We start from the raw sequence: 9,736 nt of genomic DNA on the forward strand, positions 1-9,736 counted from the left end.
AACGGATGGAGTCCCTCATAACTTATTTCTCAGTCAAGGAAAAATAATTAGTGTTCCAAGGACTATAGTCCACCACATAATGCTGACTTGCTATATTAGATAATCTATACGCATAATTTTCATAAAATATCTTCCGGGCTATTAGTAAAGAAACTTAGCAAATAATAAGCTAAATCTCATATTACGACATAATGAACAGATATAAATAAAACACTGATTTGTGTTTCCTAGAGTTACTGTTGCTAGCAACGGCTACGACTATTTCAAGAAGTTGTAGAACAGAAAGTCTGAGAAGAAAAGTCACAGACAGAAAGTAACATGATAATAAGTTACGATTTGAATGATCACTCTTATGAGTTACTTGTAGGACAAAAAGTCACAGGACAAAGTCACATTTTGTATTTTGTAATATTGCAGGTTTTGATATGAGCGTCACAACTTACTTAACTGCTCCATCTTCATAATAAGCGTTTTTTTAAAAAAAATAAAAAGCTTGGATTTGTATATTTATTTGATAGGCCTGTATTTGAAGCCATGGAAAGCAAATCAGTTTAGAACAAAAAAGGTTTCATTTATTAATACACTTGTTTAAAAGGTATTTAGAGATTGAAACCCAAATTAACCTGTATATCCTTATGAAAGTTACCTTCACTGGATGAGAGCAAACCTGAAATAAAAACTCAATGATCTCAGTGTAATACGCTTGCTTTATAATTTACCCGAAAGTTTTCCGTTGCTGCCAATTAATTGTGACGATTAATAGTTGTATTAAAGAATAATAGAATATAATGATTTTAATACATTTTTGTAAATATATTTTTTTTAATTAAAAGTGTGACAGTGTCACTTTATGTACTGTGAATTTTTGTCCTGCATTCCCACCTTTACTTAGATAATTCAAATTTTGACATTTGGTCCTGTGGCTTTCTGTCTCATGTGTATTTGTAACGTTTTGTCCTGTGCCATTTTGTCCTGTGAAGTTTTGTCCTCTGACGTTTAGTTCTGTGATTTATTATCCTGTGCCATTTTGTCCTGTGTCGTTTTGTCCTGTGACACTTTGTCATGTGATGTTTTGTGATTTCACATTTTGTCTTTGTGAGTTTCTGTACATTTACCATTCGAATAACGGTAACCCCAGCTGAGCTTCGCCCGTAAATATATATATATATATATATATATATATATATATATATATATATATATATATATATATATATATATATATATATATATATATATATATATATATATATATATATATATATATATATATATATATATATATATATATATTCATGTATGTATCTTCCCTTTTAGAGGGGACGGTGCTGTAGCTCCCGTTTTTTATCGTGTAATCTTGTAGAAATAGCTGAGGTGATACGAATATATATATTTTGTTGTTGTTTTGTTTTGTGTTTTACTATGTTGTTTGCTTCTTTTTTTCGTGGAAAAGTTTCCGGCGAACAAAATGAAAACTTTTCTGTAAAATACTGCGCCGACATACGTCCAATGCATATTTTTGTCTCTCAGAAATGGCCGACTTTGTTTCAAATGGTCTGATAAAATAAGAATACGAGAGAGAGAGAGAGAGAGAGAGAGGGGTATGATTTTCCATTTTGAGGGGCATCTTCTGATAATACTAAAACAACACTCAGGCAGTCACTGGTCTTATCGTTGTTTTATTCATCGTATTCTTTTTTGTCATTCTTTTAGAATTTTTTCAATCGCTACAAAGCCTTCGTTTACTTTGTTGCCAAATACTGAGTAATCTAAATTACTCTTATCTTACCTGGCATCGCATTTTGTATTGTTTTACAAGGTTTTTAATATAAAAGAATTGCTTGTGCCTATCCAGAAAAAAAATATCGCAAATCCATACGTACATGAAAGAATATACAGCTCTTACGAAAATAAACATGTGGCAAAAATGTGTTCAGTTATCTCCTTATATTGCACAAATTATCTCAGTTATATCCTTATATATCACAAAACAAAAGTTAAACAATTCTGAAATGATAATGCAATAATGGTGGTCCAAAAGCGATGCACAATTATGCTAAAACCACTGAGGGAGGCTGGGATTTGTATAAACGACTTGAATTGCGTAGTATCATGTTAATATGGAGGAAAAATAGACCAACTGTAAAGTGTCGAATTTTGAATTGCATTGAACCTTAAAGCTGAATGCATTGAGCATTAAAATTTTATCACATTTGAGCCAGAGAAGCCTCTGTGAAGGGTCACTTCGCCCTTTCTTCTTTTCTCCCCCATGTCAGTGTTAAAACATAAAAGGCTAGAATTTATGACTCAGTGAGATTGACCTAGGCATTACAACGCTGTCCTGAGAAAGTAAACTTTTGAGCTACCAACCATCATCGCTTGGTAGGAACCCATGTCAAAAATATCATTTTCAAAGAGAAATTGATAAGCCTCATACTTCACAGAATCTATACTGTCTGAAATCTGACGGAAGAAATGATTATCTTGGGATAATTTAGGAACCGCTGCTTACAATTGGTCAAAGTTAATTAAGGCGTACTCTTTGAAAATAATGTGAATTTAACGTGACGACCTTAGTCGAAATTCTTTAGTCTTAAAATTCCTGAGAGAACACCTAAAAGGAATGGTGCTTTCCTCGTTAAACAAGAAAAGTGGACCGGTGGCTGTCTTGTTAGAAAAAACAGGGTTTTGTGCTAGGTCGCACAATTTCTGAACGTGAAAAGCATTAAGGTATGCAATTTTAATTTTTCCCACGTAGTTTTCTATTTTTGATTGTTTTTTTTTACACAGATGAGTTTGATACGACTAGTATTCGTATTATATATAGTTTATTCGGTTTCATGGAAATCTGTTGATGCTAGAGTTGTTATGTAATTTATCTCTTTAATTTTACAGTTACTAGTTCATTGATAGTATTGATGATTGCGTGCTATCCATGTTTTCATATGTGTAGGATTTCATAGGGTTATATGAAATAAATTTCTTTGTCACTTAGGACGATACTGATTATCGTGAGTTAAATATAATCGCAGATTTATATGTGATTTTGTAATGTTTAAATAATCTTGTAAGTTAGGGAATGCTGTAAGCTAGAATTTTGTGAATTTTATGCAATAGTAATCGAGCATGTGATAGAGTAGGTAAAGAGATACTGTGATGTTAGATATACTGCTAACGTGGTAATTATGGCCTGTCGCTGTGAAGCGAGGGTGATGTTCTATCGGATTATTTCAGGATTTATGCAGTGTGGATAGCTAGTATGCTTCTGAGTAACGTAAGCCTGGGATTATATGTACATGTAGAAAATGGTACATACAGAGATTTAGGGGTAATTTTGTCCTTTAAGGAACAGCTTTCTGTGGAAAGACGGGACAGTCCGAAGACGGAAGTCCGAAAAAAAGTAACGAGTTCAGAATAAAGAACTAGGAAGTCCAGGAAGGAGTGAAGCGTAGAGAATAGGAAGGCTCGAGGAAACAAGAAGACGTTGATACACGGTCACGGGAGGAAGGTGATGCAATCGGTCGTGGGCATTGCGCTATTTTCACCACTCGTTATTGTGATGAAATAAATCCAAATTAGACACTGCTATTAAATTATGTTGACATAATTTAGATTGATTTGGAATTGTCACTATAAATTGGTTTTGTTTAAAAATTTTATTTTCTTGTCTAAAAGGGCTCGTATTGCATTGCATTATTACTTCCCAATATTCTTGCTCAGTTCTCTCTTGAAATTCTAACGTCCCCTGCCACCGTGCTATACTATCGAGGGAGGTTTTCCTCTAGATAACGCCAGCCAAATATAATTAACACCTCTCTTGCTAAGAGGGCGACGTTATACCTACCTACATCTGAGTTACATTGTAGCGGTACAATAGCCAAAAACATTTTCACTTTGATCATCCACTGGCCGTTTTGTCCACTTAGTTGAACCACTGTCCCGACCAAATTGTATGATCACATGGCAAGTTGGTTGACAGGTGTATGTCCCGGTCAACAGACAGATAGTCACTAGACATAAACTCGAGAAAAAAAAAACACCAAAAACCTTAAGGGGACACATGAACCTATACAATCCACTATAAATTTGCGGCTCAAATGGGGGAACACCTCCAAAGTTTTTAGCAAACAAAGCTGAAAATTTGAGAGGTGCCCACATTATACAGAACAAAAGGTCACAGGACATAAAGTAACACCTCAGTTTCCAAAAAATGTTATTTTAAAAAATGTATTAAAAATATACTAAATTCAGTATATTCTATTATTCTTAATGAATTAATGATGAATTAGTGGCGGCGCATGAAAAAGGTAACTTTATAAGGATATACAGGAGAACTCAGTCTCTAATTACTTTTTAGCCAATTGTGTTAATATAATGAAACATTTTTGTGCTAAATGGCTCAATTTATATGGCTGCAAATATAATTAATTTACGTAATAAATCATTATTTAACTTTTGAATTAGCAGTGAAAGTCACAGCAATGGGATTATGTTGTTTGTACTATGCATACTTTTATTCTGGTACAAACTGTTATATAAATCTTTAAAATAATGAGGAGCAAAAAATATATTACGGCCGATACTTTGCTTATTATATTAATATCTCAAAGAAGAAGGTGCCATTAAGTTGTGTCGCTCAGGTAAAAACCTGCAATATTGCAAAATTTGAATTGTGACTTTGTCCTGTGGCTTTCTGTCCTACGCATAAACCATAACAAAGAAAATTGAAATTGTGACTTTTTGACCTGTGACATTTTGTCCAGTCACTTTCTGTCCTGCAACCGGAAATCCCTAAAGACAAGAAAGAAAATAAAACAACGACGTTTTATATATATATATATATATATATATATATATATATATATATATATATATATATATATATATATATATATATATATATATATAATACATCTATAAAAGAAGCAAACAATATTATTTATTTTACTGTTTCAAAGTCAAACCCAAAGAGTTTCAAACAGAAATACTGTCGTCAAAATTGTCGTCCTGACTCTTTTGACCAAAATGTTTTAGCTATTGAAACACGAACACATTTTAGGTTTTTGGAAATATCGGTCAGAACAGGAATGCTTGTTCACACCGCCAAAATGGACCCATGACAACAAGCAATTAAAAGACATCGGTTAAACTAAGTTTGTATCCATTGGAATCTCTGGTTGTAGATAGAATGTAAACAGACGACCACAGTCATAAACAATAAAGTTGCATTTCTAGCACTCGTGCACTCGTTCATAACTTAATTCGTCTGAAAGCTGTATATACATGCATCTGAAAACAGTGCAAAGTTCGAATGTATGCCAGCTGAGTGCCATATTTCTGGGTAAATGCACGTTTTATTAACATCACTATTTTACATTGGTGCGGATATGTATATGTTATCAGACTGGCGTATACCTGTAGATGCAACTGCTCGTACATACATACATGGTTACACGCAAATTTTAATCTAGCGGAATCAATAACAATCGAACTTGATCCCTGCAAAATCAAAACCTGAACGTTTTCATTCCAGTAAATGAATAAGATAGCATGGGCATTTTCCCATGATAAATATATTAATGATGCGAACGGACGCACATTTAAAATAGACATACACAAAGAGAGAGATACGTACATACATATACACACGCATGCATATACACACATACATACATACATACATACATACGTTCGATATACATGGATCTAGTAAGATACTGTAGTATTTGTTTCATTAAATGCATAGCTCTTAAATATAATTATTATACAAATAGAGAGAAATAAAGGAAATTACATTCGGAAATTATTTGATCTTATCTTAACAATACATCTAGAAGGCAAGCTGCATTGGTAAATTAACATGCTTTCATACAAATCAAGTCTCGAAATGAATTCTTACTCAATAATGCAATAACGATAAGAGCTGAATGTTGATTTTGATCCGTATGACCATCAGTTGAACTATCGCCCCCTTGACGCTCTCTCTAGGGCTGGATCAGTGTCATAGATTAAAGACGTTATGCACTATCCTCCAGGGGAAGTGACCAAAATAAAGATCCATAATAAATCTTATCTATCTCTGGTGATGCAATGTCCACCTTGTATATACTGATAATAGCCAAGATTTATTACAATGAGTGAGTCCCATAATTGTAATCGGAAGTCTTCCGTAGCTAATTTGATTTAATGTACTTCTTTTGTTATACTTTCTGGGGGTAACAATTAAAAATTTCAGATAATTTGTTTTCGAAAAATAGCTTAGGGAAATTAAAATATTTACATTTATTGTCTTCTAAAAAAAAAAGTAATGTCATGTACTAAGTCCATAGATCAAAAGCGAGCCTTAATTAAGGATATGGTTTGTAGTTTTAACTCGAATCATTCTCAAGTGAATTGAGATTTGATTTGTATTTCTTAGGCAAAGCTAATTATATGTATTCACTCATCCCTGTGACACTGACCAACCCCGAATTCCCACCCTATTATATATTTATTAATGTATTATATTTGAATTTTGAATAATTTTTGCCCAAACGTTTAGGATATCGTTGGTTCTTATTCACAAATGTGTTTCACGTATATGATCAGTGCATTATCCAAGTTACAGAAAATTTACCTGCAGGGTAACCACACAGAACCAACGACAAATGTCTGCAATTTAGGAGCAAAATATAACATTCAAAGAAAATCAGCAAAGTAATCGACAGAAATCGCATTCAAACCAAGTCACTGATAAAGAAAATTTAAATAAATTGTTGCGAATGTGCAAATCATCCCTCCATCGGGCAACACATTAAAATAGAAGAAAAATTTTGAAAAGAAAATTAGGCTGGAGCTTCAAGAATTAGATAGAAATTGTAAATTTAAGTATGTCAATTTAGATTATGAAGAAAAATCAAAATTTGGCGTCGAGTTAGAGTTCGTAAATCCACAGCTATCGTGAGTAATCTATATTATATGGACCAACTTTTACATGTGGTCAGCGTTTCTTTGTCATCCAGGGTAGCCATGTCGTTTCCTTTGCTGGGACAAAACGACACAAAACAACAACAACAACCAAACAAACAAACGAGAACCACTCCCCTTCCCCCAATTCAAAATTTATATTTAAAGCAATGAAAACTGAGAATGAAAGAATAAATCAAAGTTTAAAGTAAATAATGTTACCGCTGTAAGGAAAGATGTACACCTAACAATGTTAGTTGCGATTAGAGAGTAAAACTACAACACATCTTGTAAGATACATTTTAGTATACAGATAAGAACTTTTCCTGTATGTAAAATCATTCAGTTCACTCAGACCTTATCCAACTTCATGTGTATAATTCTTAATATCTACAATTTATATGTGACCGCTCTGTTGGCAGAAGTGGTTAGAGCGTCCGCCTCGGATGCGGGAAGTCTCGGGTCCAAAACCCGACCGAGTCGTACCATAGACTAATACAAATAGTACTAGCAGCCACCTCTTTTGGAGTTCATCATTAAGAGGTTAGTGTTAGGACTGGTCGGCCTTGTGTCAGGATAATGTGAAAGGGTGGGGCATGATACTACATATCTGCGGCATGATGCCCCAGTGCTAGACATCATTAGACATCATTATAAACTGCCGCACTGCAGATATCAAATCGATCTGACTGAAAAATGTTAAAGATACATTAAAAGTCCAAAATCACACACACCACATTAATACATATATATATTGATTTTGGACTTTTAATGTAGGATGTTGGAGAAGTAAATGTTATTATGTCTATTATTGAATTAATGATCCCCGATCATGCAGGACTAAATGCAACGCAATTTCGCTGAAGTCGAAGGAGTATATATGAGAACAAATGTCGAAATCAAACAAAGTTTTGATGACACGCATGTAACTGAGATCAAACCCGGTCCCGGTAAAAAAATATCTAGGATGCAAATTGCAGGCTTGGGATGGAAGAATATGCACGATACACAAGGCCGTAGAGAGTGATCAAGGGCCCTGGGGTAAGAAACAACAGGGCCTCTTATAGTTCTTGTTCAAACAAAAATATTCTTTAGTAAAATTAAAAAGTGCTGTTCAGTCCGAGCGCCTTTACGGGCCCATGTCCCTGAGATATATCCCTGGTTGCCCCCACCCCCTCTTGTCGGCCCTGATGATAAAACTGTCTGCTTGGCCTGAAAGGTTACCAATAGAAACAATCTGGTTGCCCGTGTTATGCATTTCACCTAAGAGGGTCTTAGAATTTTTAATAGTGTACAGTTTTACTTTATATTTTAAGAATTTAACCTGTGTTAATTTTATTCGTATGACTTTTAGGACTTTTCGCATTGAGCGGCTGTCCTGTTTCTTTCAGCTGTGTATTTATGCGTTTACCAACATTTTCATAGGAACTGACTTTGTGGGAAATCTGTCCGTTCATGATCAACTTTTCTCTGTATTAAAGTAACATATGGGTTGCAGATTGTCACCACATGAGAGATATGAAAGATCTCCAATTTTTTTTTCTTTTTTATATATAGAGGATCGAAAATCACGCGTTTCAGAATTGGGATGGTTATCATAAACTAATCCGTTTTGCCGTCCCAATCATTTGACTGGTTTGTTTTCGGCCTTCTCTGACTGGTTTCGGCATTGTCTAACTGGTTTCGCCATTCTCTGACTGGTTTGAACATGTATAAACGTACACGGTTATTAAGGATTATTTTGCTAGTGGGTGGCTTCATAGGTGAGAGATTATATCCCTGACAGTTTTGCTCTTTGAGTTGGTTGATTATTTTTTTACTACACCTGTAATTTTATCCCCCTCCCCACCCCTCCTTTAAGGCACCACCTGTCACTACATATATTCACCATTTAAAGTACTAATTATATGTGCCAACCCGAGAAAGATTGCATGAAAAGACGACACCGCAAACACTGCAGTGTTCCTTTAGTATATAATAAATACACGTCATTTTCGTTTAAAGATTTGAATATGTATTCTCAAATGGTCGAGTAAACATCTACATCAGAATATACGTAAACAAAATGGTGACACTTTAATCGTGGCATTTATGTTCATTAAATTTCATTATCCGTGTTTCTGAAAAAGTCGTCGTGCAAAAAAGTGTAGCATGGATCCCTGTCCTTTAAATTTAAATGAAACAGGAATTTATTTACAAGACGCTCGTAACTTACAGAGTGGTTATGATATTTGACAAATTATCTGTCAGAAAACGAGATTTCAATGCCCAGATCATCTGAAAATCACCCAGATGAACACAAAACTTTCAATATTTACCTCATTGATGTATCATCACAGAGTAGAACAAAATATATTTATATGCAGAACAAAATCTGCTTATTTGTTTGTTGTTGTTGTGGGCTTAACGCCAATTTTAGCACATGACATTATGTACATGGCGAAAAGTATATCCTGGTTGAGGAAGAACTCGGGAAAGCCCCGGAAAGAACCACCGACCTAAGTGAAGCTACTGGCAAGTTTCTCACATAACCATATTGTCAGAACTCGATGCTCAAACCCACGCGGATAGAGGTAAGATGTAAATACCCATGCTGTATACGTTTTCCAAAATATAGGTTTATATGTATTACAAAAATAGATCTATACGCGTTCTGATTACAGTCCTAATTTCAAAGACAACTAAGAGTAATCCACTTCTCTGAATAAAATATTTTTGCAACATTCTTCGAAATTGTCCGCTTTTTATTAATGTTTTTCATACAAGTAATTCTTAATAAGAAACGGCATTT

The 9,736-nt window shown here is 34.2% G+C and overlaps 1 long non-coding RNA gene across 1 annotated transcript; it reads left to right on the forward strand.

Annotated features, from left to right (window-relative positions):
* Positions 1-2,423: 2,423 nt before the first annotated feature.
* On the forward strand, positions 2,424-3,611 carry LOC149807824 (uncharacterized). Its single transcript, XR_016423568.1, has 2 exons — positions 2,424-2,730; positions 3,347-3,611. It is a non-coding gene; the product is annotated as an uncharacterized LOC149807824 (long non-coding RNA).
* The last annotated feature ends 6,125 nt before the right edge of the window (positions 3,612-9,736 follow it).

This window comes from Sinohyriopsis cumingii, chromosome 1 (assembly GCF_028554795.1).
Source record: "Sinohyriopsis cumingii isolate HCF-2022 chromosome 1, ASM2855479v2, whole genome shotgun sequence".
In the NCBI taxonomy this organism is placed as follows: domain Eukaryota; kingdom Metazoa; phylum Mollusca; class Bivalvia; order Unionida; family Unionidae; genus Sinohyriopsis; species Sinohyriopsis cumingii.